Genomic DNA, 14493 nt, shown 5'->3' on the forward strand with positions numbered 1-14493 from the left:
TTCAATGGGTTCGTTTTAAGTGTTTTATTTAAGTTTTGGGTAGGATATGTGCCTGGCATCCATCCATTCAGAGGCCTCTCCAGAGGATGGAACTCTAGGCCTCTGCTGGGGTGAGAATAGCCATGGCAGGCATCTCCTGAGCTGGGATAAGGAGGGGATTTGCGGCCCTAAATACTCCTTTCTGTTTTTATCTCTTTAGGCGCACCCGTTTCATCAATACTACCAATCGTTATTTTAAGGTTTTACTTGAATTGCTGTTTGTTAACACAGTATAATATAGTTTCAGTTGTACAACGTAGTGATTAACCCTTGGCTACAACGCCTGATACTCAACACAGGTGCCCTCCATCATCCTCATCCCCCCCACCTTCCTCTGGTATTTACTAGTTTATTCTCTGTGGTTGAGTATGTTTCTTGGTTTGCTTCTCTCATTCCCCCTACCCTTTGCCAGTTTGTGTTGTTTCTTAACATCCATGAATGCAATCATATGGTATTTGTCTTTCTCTGACTTATTTCAGTTAGCACAATTCTTTTTAGGTTGTAAATGGCATCGTTTCATCCTTTCTGATGACCAAGTGATATTCCAGTGTGTATATTTACCATATCTCCTTTATCCATTCATCTGTTGATGGATATTTTGGCTGTTTCCATGGTTGGGCTATTGTTGATAATGCTGCTATAAACATTGGAGTGTATGTCCCCCTTCAAATCTGTACTTTTGTATCCTCTGGGTAAATGCCAATTGTGCAATTCCTGAATAATAGGGTAGCTCTATTATTAACTTCTTGAGGACCCTCCACACTGTTTTCCACAGTGGCTGCACCTGATCGCATGCCCATCAGCAGTGCAGGAGGGCTCCCCTTTCTCCCCATCCTCACCAATACCTGTTGTTTCTTGTGTTGTTAATTTTAGCCATTCTGACAGGTGTCAGGTGATGTCTCCTTGTGGTTTCGATTTGCATTTCCCTGATGATGGGTGATGCTGAGTGTCTTTCCGTGTGTCTGGTGGCCATCTGGATGTCTTGTCAGAGACAATGTCCATTCATGTCTTCCACCCATCTTCAATTGGATAATTCGTGTCTTGGATGCTGAGATTTTTATTTTGGGTACTAACTCTGTATTGGATTTGTCATTTACAAATATCTTCTCTCATTTTGTATGGTGCCTTTTAGTTTTGGTTGTTTCCTTCACTGTGCAGAACCTTTTTATCTTGATGAAGTCCCAATAGTTTATTTTTGCTTTTGTTTCCCTTGCCCTAGAGGTATATCTAGAAAGAAGATCCAATTGCCAATGTCAAACACATTACTTCCTTTTTTTTTTTATGGTTTCAGGTCTCTAATCCATTCTCAATTTATTTTTTATATATGGTGTAAGAAACTGGTCCAATTTCATTCTTCTGCATGTGGCTGTCTAGTTTTCCCAACACCATTTGCTGAAGAGACTGTCTTTTGACCATTGGATAAGTCTTTCCTGCTTTGTTGAGAAGTAATTGAACATAGAGTTATCAGTTCATATCTCATTTCGGTTTTCCATTCTGTTCTATTGATCTGCGTGTCTACTTCTTGTGCCTGCACCATACTCTTCTGATCACTAGAGCTCTGTGATATAACTTGAAGTCTGAACTTGTGATGCCCCCAGCTTTGGTTTTCTTTTTCAACACTGCTCTGGCTATTTTCAGTCTTTTGTGGTTCCATACAAATTTTAGGATTATTTGTTCCAGCTCTGTGAAAAATGCTATTGCTATGTTGATGGGGATCACATTAAACGTGCAGATTGCTTTGAGAAGTATAGCCTTTTTAACAATATTTGGTCTAATCCATGACCATGAAATGTCTTTCCGTTTTGTTTGAGTCATCTTCAATTTCTTTCATCAGTGTTTTATAGTATTTACAGTACAGGTCATTCACCTCTTTGGTTAGGTTTAATCCTACGTGTCTTATTGTTTTTGGGATTGATTCCATATTTTTTCTTTCTGCTGCCTCATTATTGTTATATAGAAATGCCACATATTTCTGCACATTAATTTTATATCCTCAGCTCTTCCAAATTCATCTTTGACTTCTAGAAATTTTTTTGGTGGAGTCTTTTAGGTTTTCTACATAAGAGTATCCTGTGGTCTGCATATAGTGAAAGTTTGGTTTCTTCCTTGCCTATTTGGATCCCTTATATTTATTTTTGTTGTCTGGTTACTGAGGCCAAGACTTCTAGTACTATGTTACATTGAAATGGTGAGAGTGGACATCCTTGTCTTGTTTCTGAGTGTAGGGGAAAGACTCTCAGATTTTCCCCACTGAGCATATTGGCTGTGGATCTTTAGTATATGGCCTTTATGATGCTGAGGTATGTTCCTTCTATCTCTACCTTGCCGAGAGGTTTTTTGTTTTTTGTTTTTCCCAAGAAAGAGTGCTGTATTTTTGTTGAATGGTTTTTCTGCATCTATTGACAGATCATATGGTTCTTATCGTTTCTTTTATTAATATGGTGTATCACATCGATTTGTGAATGTTGAACCACCCTTGCAATCCAGTAATAAATCCCACTAGATTGTGAGAGATTCTTTTAATATACTGCTGAATTTTATTTGCTAGCGTTTTGCTGAGAATTTTTGCATCCATGTTCATTAGGGGTATTGGTCTGTAAAAAGTGGAGTCCTTGTCCGGTTTTGGGATCAAGGTAATGCTGGCCTCATAGAACAAGTTTGGAAGTTTTCCTTCGATTTCTATTTTTTGGAAACGTTTGAGAAAAATAGGTATTAACTCTTCTTTAAATGTCCGGTAGAGGGGATCCCTGGGTGGCTCAGCGGTTTGGTGCCTGCCTCTGGCCCAGGGCATGATCCTGGAGTCCCAGGATGAGGCCCACGTCAGTCTCCCTACATGGAGCCTACTTCTCCCTCTGCCTGTGTCTCTGCCTCTCTTTCTCTGTATCTCTCATGAATAAATTAATAAAGTCTTTAAATAAATAAATAAATAAATAAATAAATAAATAAATAAATAAATAAAATGTCTGGTAGAAATGCCCTGAGAAGCCATCCAGCCCTAGACTTCCATTTTTTGGGAGAGTTTTTGTTTTTGTTTTAAGATTTTATTTATGTATTCATGAGAGACACTGAGAGAGACAGAGACAGATACAGAGGGAGAAGCAGACTCCCTGAGGGGAGCACAATGCAGGACTCAATCCTAGGACCTGGGATCACGATGAGAGCTAAAGGCAGACACTCAACCTCTGAGCCCTCCCCAGGTACCCTGTTGGGAGGGTTGTTTTGATTGCTGAATCAATTTCTTTGCTAGTTATGGATCTGTTCGCATTTTCAATTCCTTCCTGTTTTAGTTTTGGTAGTTTATACATTTTTTGAGATTTGTCCATTTCTTCCAGGTCTCCTAGTTTGTTGGCATATACTTTTTCATAGTGTTCTCTTATAGTTGTTTTATTTTTGTGGTATTGATAGTGATCTCTCCTCTTCCATTTGTTATTTTATTTATTTGGGCCCTTTCTCCTTTTGATAAGTCTGGTTAGGGTTTTATCAATTTTATTAATTATTTTGAAGAATCAGCTCTTACTTTCATTATTCCATTCTACTGTTTTGTTGTTGTTTCTGTATCATTTATTTCTGCTCTAATCCTTATTATTTCTCTTCTTCTGCAGGCTTTAGGCTTTGTTTCCTGTTCCTTTTCTAGCTCCTTTAGGTGTAGGGTTAGGTTGTGTATTTGAGATTTTCCTGGTTTCTTGAAGTAGGCCTGTATTGCTATGTACTTCCCTCTTAGGACTACCTTTGCTGCATCCCAGAGGTTTGGACAAATACGTTTTCATTTTCATTTGTTTCCATATATTTTTTAAATTTCTTCTTTAATTTCCTGGTTGCCCCATTCATTCTCTAGTAGGATGTTCTTTAATCCCCATGTATTTGTGGTCTTTTAAATTTTTTTTCTTGCAGTTGACTTCAAGTTTCATAGTGTTGTGGTTTGAAACATGGTATGACCTCAGTCTTTTTGTACCTGTTGAGGGCCGATTGGTTTCCCATCTGCTTGTCCAGGATCTAATTTCTCCGGGAACTATCGGGCAAAATATCAGGCAGAGGGCGAGTAGAGGTTAAAGACCATGGACAAGATCAGCTATAGATGCTGGAGTTTCCAGAGCAGTGGTTTCATCAGAGGCATGTCAATGCCAAAGACTTCCGGGGTCCATGTGTATAGACACCTTGGCATGAAGGTCCTTTCAGATTGGCAGCATATTGTCTCCAGCTCCCGTGAGCAGTGTGGTCATGCAATGATGATATGGGCTGAATGGGGGATGGAGTTTGTTGGACCAGTGGGATCAAGGGGGATCCGGAGGCGCCAACAAAATGGCGCCAGACCCCCACCTTGTGGCCCCCATCTCAGAACTTTCCCACCACCAGCAGACCCCCCAGGACCCGTCATCAGGGGGAGCCTGGACCTATGCAGGAAATCTGAACCCTACATACCCAGACCCCATGTAAGGGGATTGGGCAGTTCCTGCCCCAGGCCGATCCACCATGAATCTGCCTAATACCTATCACCCCCAGACACCCAGCCCCGCTCTCCTTCCCTCTGGGCCGCGAACCTCACCCCGGAGCGCCCCATTAAAAGCCCGTTTCTCTCCTTTACCCTTTATTCCCTTTCACTATTTTTTATATTCCCCAAGTGAATGAGACCATATAATGTTTGTCCTTCTCCAACTGACGGACTGCACTCCGCATCATACCCTCCAGGTCAGTGAGGGAGACAGGAGACTCCTGACTCTGGGAAACCAGGGGTCGCGGAGGGGGAGGCGGGTGGGGGGGGGCGGTGACGGGCACTAGGGGGGCGCTTGGCGGGATGAGCACTGGGGGTTACACTCTATATGTTGGCGAATTGAACTCCAATAAACAAAATTTAAAAAAAAAAAAGCCTGTTCCGACCAGCTTTTGCCCGGCCTCTGTATTTCACTTCACTACCGACCCGCTTGTGCCAGAGAAGGGGATGCAGCATCAAGTCCTTGCGCCTAGGCCATGTCTAAGACAGTGACGCTAGGGTAGGTTGAGGCAGGAGTCCCACTGGGGTTTTGTGGGTTGCGTACCTGTGGCCCTGGGGTGGGTGTGGGTGCTGCTTCTTTTCCGGAGGAGGTGAAAGAACTCTTGAGTAGAAGTATTTGCACAAAGAGTCTGGAGGGATGGGAAGGTGCGGGTCAGTCCTTTCACCAAGAAAACAGGAGACTCAGGCTTTTTAAGAACTAGGCAACGGGAGGAGTTTAGCTTGGCTCCTTGCAGCAAGTGGCAACTCAGCAGAAACAACAGAACATTCCGAGAATGAATTGAGTTGCAGGAGCCAAGGTGAGCATGCCGCACCACCCTCCGGATGCCCATGTGTAAAACACACACACACACACACACACACACACCTGGCCAACCATTCCCAAACCCCCTGCAGGACTCCGGGTTGGGGGGGGGGGTGTGGCTGAAGGGAGGCTCAGGGTGATCCATTCCAATGGACCTCATTCAATCATTTCATTCAAATGCACAAGGTTTTCCATTAAAGTCAGAGCCTGGGACTTCTCTCAGTTGAAAGGCTTTCTCCCCCAGCCCACAGGGGAAGCCCCCAGCTTCCAAACTGCTGGGGAGGAGAGGAGAGGAAAGGAGAAAGGGGAGTTCTGTCTGAAGAACTCTCTTCTGGGGGCCAAGAAACCCTCCGGGTTTCCTAACCCGGGAAACGCCAGTAAACCCTTTGGGAATCCTGGATGTGGAGGATGACATCTCCAATGCCTTGGGGGGGGGGGGGGCGCCTGAGAGGGCGTGGCATGGTGTGGCCTGCTGAGTCTGAAGTGACATAAACACGTGACTGTGATGTCTTAGGGTAGAGGGCAAACAAGGGCATGGAGCGATAAGGGCAAAGGACTAAAGGAGGCCTGGCCAGGGACAGTTCTGACCCATCCACCCTGGGTGAGGGCCCAGCAAGCACACTCTTTCCTCTAAAGCAACACCAACAGTTTACTGGGTCTCCATTGACCTGTCCTGTTGTGCAGAAGATTGCGAATCCGAGAAACCACCGAGGAGCCGACACCAATGCAAGCGCAGGAGAGTTTATTTACAAGCTCTAGCTTGGGTCCAAGTACACAGGACACAGCGGAGCAGGGACTTGGACCCCGAGGTGGGTTACAGCTGAGTTTTTATGGGTTGGTCTAGGGGATTTTCAGAAGGGGTGGAGGAATTTTTTCATTCCGATATGGGGGAAAGGGTGGGGGAGTTTCTTAAGATCTGTTTTCCTTCAAACACGGTACTGTCTCTGTCAAGGGCGTTCTGAGCTCTGTTTTCTGTCTGATATGGGACTCAAGGGCGTTCAGCAGTTTTTCCTGTAAAGTTCAGCTCCTATTCCCAGGGACCTGAGATGGCTGTACTTGTGCTAATGCTAAACTTGAGGTGGAATGGCCTTAATTCTCTCGGCCTCCACAGTCCTCCCTCTCACACCCACTTCCCAAGGGAAATCTTCAGTCTCATTTGACATAGTCACTGGCTGTTTCACAAGACACCTTCTGTCTACTAAAAGGAAGAAGGAAGATGGAAAAACCAGCCCAACAGATGTTACCTCTGCATGGAGGGGTGGGGAGTGGGGGCCTCACCGGACAAATGGTGACTCTGAACCATGATCCCAGCGTTCTTGAAAAAATAAAAATGGAAAGAGCACCTGGCCAGCTGAGTCAGAAGACCACTCAACTCTTGACCTCAGTCAGGGTCGTGAATTCGAGTCCTATGTTGGGTCTAGCGATCATGAAAAAGGAATGAACGAACTTTTAAAAAATTAAGTATGTATGGGGTGCCGGGTGGCTTAGCAGTTGAGGGTCTGCCTTTGGCTAGGGCATCATCCCGGGGTCCTGGGATCGAGTGCCGTGTTGGGTTCCCTGCGGGGAGCCTGTTTCTCCCTCTGCCTGTGTCTCTGCCTCTCTCTCTCCCTCTCTCTGTGTCTCTCATGAATAAAGAAACCACAAATGTTAGAGAGGATGTGGAGAAAGGGGAACCCTCCTGCACTGCTGGTGGGAATGTGAACTGGTGCAGCCTCTCTGGAAAACTGTGGAGGGTCCTCAAAGAGTTAAAATAGACCCGCCCTATGACCCAGCAATTGCACTGTTGGGGATTTACCCCAAAGATATAGATGCAATGAAACGCCGGGACACCTGCACCCCAATGTTTCTAGCAGCAATGTCCACAACAGCCAAACTGTGGAAGGAGCCTTGGTGTCCATCGAAAGTTGAATGGATAGAGAAGCTGTGGTCTGTGTATACAGTGGGATATTCCTCAGCCATTAGAAACGCCAAATACCCACCATTTGCTTCGATGTGGATGGAACTGGAGGGTATGATGCTGAGTGAAATAAGTCAATCGGAGAAGGACAAACATTCTATAGTCTCACTCATTTGGGGAATATAAAAAATAGTGAAAGGGAATAAAGGGGAAAGGAGAAAAAATAAGTGGGAAATATCAGAAAGGGAGACAGAACATGAGAGACTCCTAACTCTGGGAAATGAACTAGAGGTGGTGGAAGGGGAGGTGGGCAGAGGGCGGGGGTGACTGGGTGGTGGGCACTGAGGGGGGCACTTGACGGGATGAGTACTGGGTGTTATTCTGTATGTTGGCAAATTGAACACCAATAAAAAATAAATTTATTTAAAAAAATAATAATATAAAATTAAAATTTTAAAAAATGAGATAACGTGGCAAGGAGGATGTGAAGCTACCTAATACTGCTGAACTCTAGGCTTAGAAATGGGTAAAATGCTCCACTGTAGGTGATGTCTTTTTTTTTTTTAAGATTTATTTATTTATTTATTTATTTTATTTATTTATTTATTTATTTATTTATTTATTTATTTATTTATTTATTTATTTATGATAGACATAGAGAGAGAGAGAGGCAGAGACACAGGAGGAGGGAGAAGCAGGCTTGATCCCGGAACTCCAGGATCGCGCCCTGGGGTCAAAGGCATGCACCAAACCGCTGAGCCACCCAGGGATCCCCGGTTATGTCTATTTTTAACCACAACTTAAAAACAAAACAAGGGTTCCCTGGGTGGCGCAGCGGTTTGGCGCCTCCCTTTGGCCCAGGGCGCGATCCTGGAGACCTGGGATCGAATCCCACGTCGGGCTCCCGGTACATGGAGCCTGCTTCTCCCTCTGCCTGTGTCTCTGCCTCTCTCTCTCTCTCTCTGTGACTATCATAAATAAATTAAAAAATAAAAATAAAATAAAAAAAAAAAACAAGACCCCCTTTCCTTGGCTCATTCCTGGGTCAGGTTGGAGGGGGTCCTGTCATCTGTAGTGTGGAAAACCAGGGTTCAACCATCTGGAATATTTTCTTCCTCACCAGGGAGACAGACGTTGTCACTGACATCATCCCTGTAAAGGCAGGGCAGGAAGGAAGAAAGAACTTCAGCATTTCAAAGCACCTTTTAAGGGCACCTGGTAGGCTCAGTTCCATTAAGCATCTGACTCTTGCTTTCATCTGCCAGGAAATGGCATTCTTGACTCACTTTGTCAGGCCGTGGGGAGCTCTGGAAGGAAGGTATCAGGCTAAAGTTTTCCAAGGGGCTTGATTGGCTCCAGAAAGTCGATCTGAGTTTCTTAAAGCTCTCTGATCCTATCCAAGTCTATGCTTGTGTCTAAGGATGAGATTCCAGGTGCACCTGGCCTGCTCCAAGAGTAGAGAGCACAACTCTTGACCTCAAGGTTGTGAGTTCGAGCCCTACGTGGGGAGTAGTGATTGCTTTAAAAATAAAACGGGGTGGGGGGGCGGAGATGCGGGGCAGAGAGAAAAAGAAAAACAGATTCCATTCTAGTAAGGTCTTGGTAATATAACCGATCCTTCCAATGGTATCTGATTAGGAGAACAGAGTCCCACCCAACCTATGCAGATGATTTACAATTGTCATAAAAGAAAGAATACTCCCTGAGAGTTTGAACTCTGGGGGGTTACAGGTAGAGAGAAAAGATAAATATTTTAATTTGTTTACAAAACAACATTTTCATAAAATTTCTGTAAGTTACGGATATCTCTAGAGACAAGTTTCCTTCAATCTGGAGGACTAACCGTAAGGGGATCAACAATGTTTTGAACAAGAGTCATTAAAAACAGTCATCATTGTCCTTAACTCACTCAGTTCCATGTTGTTTCTTTTTGTTCTAAATGCAGGTTTTTCATTAGTTCTGACAATTCATACTTTAGTTTTATGATCTCAGGGTGACCAGAGACCGGTATTTGTCAAAAGCTCTTTTCATGAATCTTCTTGAAGCTGGACCATATTTTTGCAAGAGCATCAGAACAACACCTGTAAATGACAGGCAGTCAACAATGGACGTGGTTAAAGACCCAATGAGAATTCATTATAATGCAGTTAATAAGAAACTTTGATTATTTTTTGTAATACACAGCATTTTAACAATTTGAATGTCCAGTGATGGCACTGTACCAGGACATGTTACAACTTTAGGAAATCATTTAATTTTTGGAACAGCGACAGCATTCACGCACCCAATATAATCTACGAGGGCTTATCATTATCTATTTCACAATGCTTCTCTTGTGACTTCACATAGCAGGTAAACTACATATTAGTCAAGAGACTCTATTTAGGGTGTGACTTTCTGGGAATCTGTTGAAAATCAATGAACGAATGAAGGAACAAGTGAACAGCCAGCCAGCCAGCCAGCCAAACCAAGAAAGCAAGCAAGCAACCAACCAACATCTCAGAAGATTTCAAGGCACATGCCTACAAAGGATCATGGATCCTTACAAAACTGAAAACTTCAGTATCTGTTTCATCAAGGTGGCTCTAGGAGATTCTACAGAAGGTTATAGAGCTGTCACCAAAATGTAGCTCCTTTAATATTGAGAAGTTTTCACTCTCATACTTAGGTAAAGACTGGATAAAAAACGAATATAAAAACCTTGTTGTTCTGGAAAGGTAAAAAAAAAAAAGTCTTTTCTTCTCTGTTCACAATCTCTCTTTTTTTTTTTTCTGTTCACAATCTCTTATCAAGAGTAGACTACCAATGCAAGAAAACTTTGGCATTTTAACAAAGAGAAGAGGCAAATCTCTATGTTATACCAGTGATACCAGTGTACTTGTAAAACTCACTTCCAATTTCAGTCAGTCCTGACCATGCATATAGTTCCTTTTCAAAAAATCTCCTTCAGGGGATGCCTCAATGGCTCAGCGGTTGGGCAACTGCCTTTGGCTCCGGTAATGATCCCAGGATCCCACTTGGGACTCCTGTGAGGAGCCACTTCTTCTGTCTGTGTCTCTGCCTCTCTCTGTGTCTCTCATGAATGAGTATATAAAATCTTTAAAAAAATAAAATAAAAAATAAGGATGCCTGGGTGGCTCAGCGGTTGGTCCCCTACCTTAGGCTCAGGGCTTGGTCCTGGAGTTCTGGGACCCAGTCCCACATTGGGCTTCCTGCATGGAGCCTGCTTTTCTCTCTCTGCCGATATCTCTGCCTTCTCTCTGTGTCTCTCGTGAATAAATGAATAAATAAAATCTTTAAAAAAATAGCCAGGCTCATTTCAGGACAAAATTATTTTTTTTCTTCAACAAAAAAGTATATTCTCATGCCTTGTACCTCTTCTACATGTCTCCTACCTTCTCACACACAGAGTTGTTTTCCATATTGTTTTCCAGCAGTCCCAATTCCATGTGGCGGACTTTTTAAAATTGTCCTTATTTACATTTTTTAGAGAGAGAGAGCACTTGTGTGAAGGGGGAAAGGGGGAAGGGAAGGAGAGAAAGAAAGAGAGAGAGACTTTTTTTTAAAAGATTTTGTTTATTTATTCATGAGAGACAGAGAGAGAGAGAAAGAGCCAGAGACATAGGCAGAAACAGGCTCCCTACAAGGGAGCCAGATGCGGTACTTGATCCTGGACCCCCTGATCATGCCCTGAGCCAAAGGCAGATACTCAACCGCTGAGCCACCCAGGCATCCCCCATATGGTAGACTTTAAACTCCTAGGAACCCCGTCTCTGGTCAAAAGTCAGTAGGAACCAATGGTACACTGTCTATTGTACCAGAATTCTTTAGATTGGCAGATGTATGAATACATGTCATAGATTTTAGAAACACTGTGTGTGTGTATTTATAATACAATTTTTAAGAAAGCATGAAACATGTTTACTAACACACCCAAGTATCTGCAGTTTTCCTGAATAAGACAAAAGATAAAATGAAAAAAGGGATGGGGGAAGGGAAGGGGGGGAGGAAAACATAGCGAAACAAAACAAAAAACCACCTTGAGTGTCTTAGTGATTCATGCTTTAATATTTTACCTTATGTTGAAAAGACATAGGTATCTGATGAATTCAACCCAATTTATCAATTAACCTAGCACAACTTCAAAGTTTTAGGTCACCAAAGAATTTAGAAGCTATTGTAAAGGTTTACCTATAAACCTTTTTTCTTTTATTTTACCTATTTGCTCTTAGCAATGAAAAGTATACAAGACAGACAAAACCGACCGTTTTAAGTAGTTTGTGGACAAATCACAACAGGTACAACTTAACTAATCCATTGAGTTAACAGCAAAGTTGAGTAGGGCCCTCCCTGGGGCCTGACCCTCCAGCATCCCAGTCCTCCGAGAGGAACTAGGGCATAAGTAGTTCTCATTTTCTTTTTTGTGCCTGTTGTATAACAAGACAGCAAATGTGGTTTGCTGGTGACAAAAGGGTCTAATTCAATTACCACCATTCCAAGCTCACAAATGTGGCCTGAGTGCAGCACATCCCACCACTCACCACTCAGGGCTTATAAGGCAGACAGAACTGAAAATCAAGCGATTTTACAACTCGAGGGGGTGAGGGGGTGGTGGGGGGAATGGGAGATAAAGCTGGTTATCTGTATGATGTGTGACGTTGATAGCTCCAAAGACACGTCTTTTTAAAATAAGCCAACAACCTTGAATTGACTTGAAAGCCATGCATGTCACCCCTGTGTCCACTAAGCTGATTTGTTCCCCACTCCCACTGTCAGGCTCTCATGGGAAAGTCTGAAGTGGGTGGTTTAAGTCCAAGGGAGCCCTCAGGCCCCTTTCTGCCTGCTGATTTGGAGGTACCCCAATGTGAACCTCAGAAGGAGGTGGCCCAATGGCTTGGGGTGATTTTTATTCCTTGGTGGGGGTGGGGAGGTACAGAAACAGGGAAGGGGGAGGAAAAGGTGAGGAAGGGAGAGGGGTGAGGGAGAGGCAGAGGTGCGGGCTGAGGCACATTTAAAGTTTCTGGGTTTTTTTTTAAGATTTATTTATTTATTCATGAGAGACACACACAGAGAGAGAGGCAGAGACACAGGCAGAGGGAGAAGCAGGCTCCATGCAAGGAGCCTGATGTGGGACTCGATCCTACATCCCAGGATCATGCCCTGGGCTGAAGGCAGACGCTCAACCGCTGAGCCACACAGATGTTCCGAATGTAGGGAATTTCATCCCAGATCATGGGAACTTGTAAAATATTGGGGCTCGTCTTTAACTTTCTGAGCTGTATGGTGCCCAATTTTTACCCACGCCTGCCTGTCAACTCATGAGCCAGATAGTTCCTTTACAGATTTTAGCAATATCATCTGGAGGCAGAGGAAACCTCCCCCACAGAGAACACATACGGACACATAGACACGAACAAGATGCCCACGAACTCTATCCTTGTATCACTCCTGTTTGTGGAGAGGTCATGAAAGACCCGATGTTCCAATATCCTCCCTTTTATGAAAATAACTCCAGATATCAGGTAGTGTGACCACATCTAGATCCCATCTATCCCTTGTTTTCAATTTTAAATCAAAACAGGGCCGGTTTCCTGCAAAGATACGAAAAGCTGCAAGAACAAACCAACCAACCAAAGACCAGAGTATCTCCCCAAGGGAACCGAGCATTGGTTCCTCTCCAGTCAGGGCATTCGTGAGGGAACCATTGTCAGAGGCTCCTTGAAAGCTGCATTCAAGGAATGCTTGTATCCGAGAGTAAGCACAGTGCATTTCCACTGAGTCCCCACCTACTCTTCAGATAGGTTCTTAACGAGTATGTGAGAGGCTAGTGGAAATCGCATACAAGGCGCCTTTCCATTGTGCCTCCTGGTAAGATACTTCTTAGCTCCCTTATGAGAGAACCTAGTTGAAAGCTCCATTCAAAAAAAAAAAAACTACTTTCTTAGACTTAAGTGCAGCTCACTTCTACTGCACCTGCACCAGCTACTGTTGAGGGAGAGAGTCAGGCTCCTTTTAAATAGAGGCAAGTTGACAGCTGCCTTCGAGGAACCCTTATTTCTTGGAGTTATGTACAGTGCATTTACATGGGCCTCCATGCCAACAGTTGACATAGGTTGACTCCCTTATGTTAAAGGCTTGTCATAAGCTGCATGCAAGGAACACTTGTTTCTCATAGTGCAGTAGGCCACATTACCATGAGCCTCCACAGGTACATTGATCTAGAGTCTAAGGCCGGGAGGTGAGAGGGTAGTGGAATCCTGCTTTCCAGGAATGATGGTTGCTGACAGTTCCCTTCATAGCATTTCCATGGGCCATCCCAAACTGTGGAGCAACATTTATCCTCATGTGGGGAGAGGCTAGTGGCAAGTGGCAGGCCCGGGACTGCTTCTGTCTCAGATTCAGTACAGCACCTTTACATGGCACCTCCTCAACTAGAGTGGAGCTAGCTAATAACTCCCCTAGGAGTGAGGCTAGTTGAAGGCTGGATTCAAGGAATACATCTTTCTGAGAGTTGAGCACAAGGACTGTCCCTCGTGGCTCCACACTGCCTGTGGACTTAGCTCTAACTGCCTTATGTTAGGGAACTGTCAGGAGGTATCTGCCAGAAATGCTTGTTTCTCAGAGTGCAGTAGACTGCATTTGCCGAGAACCTCCACATGTGCTTTTGATTTGAGTTGTAACACCAGTGAGAGGGTAGTGCAAAGCTGCTCCCCAGGAATGCTGGGTACTCACCATTCAGTACATAGCATTTCCATGGTCCCTCCAGCCCTGTACAGCTAGCTTGTTCTTCCCGGGGATGAGAGGCAAGTGGCAAGGTGCAGACCCAGAAGGCTTCTGTCTATGAGTTCAATACAGAGCTTTTGATGGCATCTCCTCACCTAGAGTGGAGGTAGCGTCTAACTCCCATAGGAGAGAGGCTAATTGAAATGTGGGTTCAAGGGATACTTATTTCTGAGAGTTGAGCACAGGGCCTGTCCCTCAGGGCTACACACTGCCTGTGGACTTAGCTTATAAATCCCTTATGTTAGAGGCTGGTCTGAAGCTAACTACAAGGAACACTTTTTCTCAGAATGCAGTAGGTGGCATTTCCCGCAAGCGACCATATGTGCTTTTGATTTGGGTTCTAAGGCCGGTAGGTGAGAGTGTAGTGCAAAACGGTCACCAGGGATGCTAGGTGCTCACCATTCAATACTTCATATTTCTTTTTTTATTTTTTATTTTTTTGAATATTTATGGGAGTTTGATTTGTCACATATAGTGTAATAT

General features: G+C 44.0%; 1 long non-coding RNA gene across 1 annotated transcript; it reads left to right on the top strand.

The window, feature by feature from the left end:
- The first annotated feature begins 5868 nt into the window (after nucleotides 1–5868).
- On the top strand, nucleotides 5869–10475 carry LOC144305036 (uncharacterized). Its single transcript, XR_013372058.1, has 3 exons — nucleotides 5869–6139; nucleotides 8351–8445; nucleotides 9173–10475. It is a non-coding gene; the product is annotated as an uncharacterized LOC144305036 (long non-coding RNA).
- The last annotated feature ends 4018 nt before the right edge of the window (nucleotides 10476–14493 follow it).

Source organism: Canis aureus, chromosome 35, assembly GCF_053574225.1.
Source record: "Canis aureus isolate CA01 chromosome 35, VMU_Caureus_v.1.0, whole genome shotgun sequence".
NCBI lineage: Eukaryota > Metazoa > Chordata > Mammalia > Carnivora > Canidae > Canis > Canis aureus.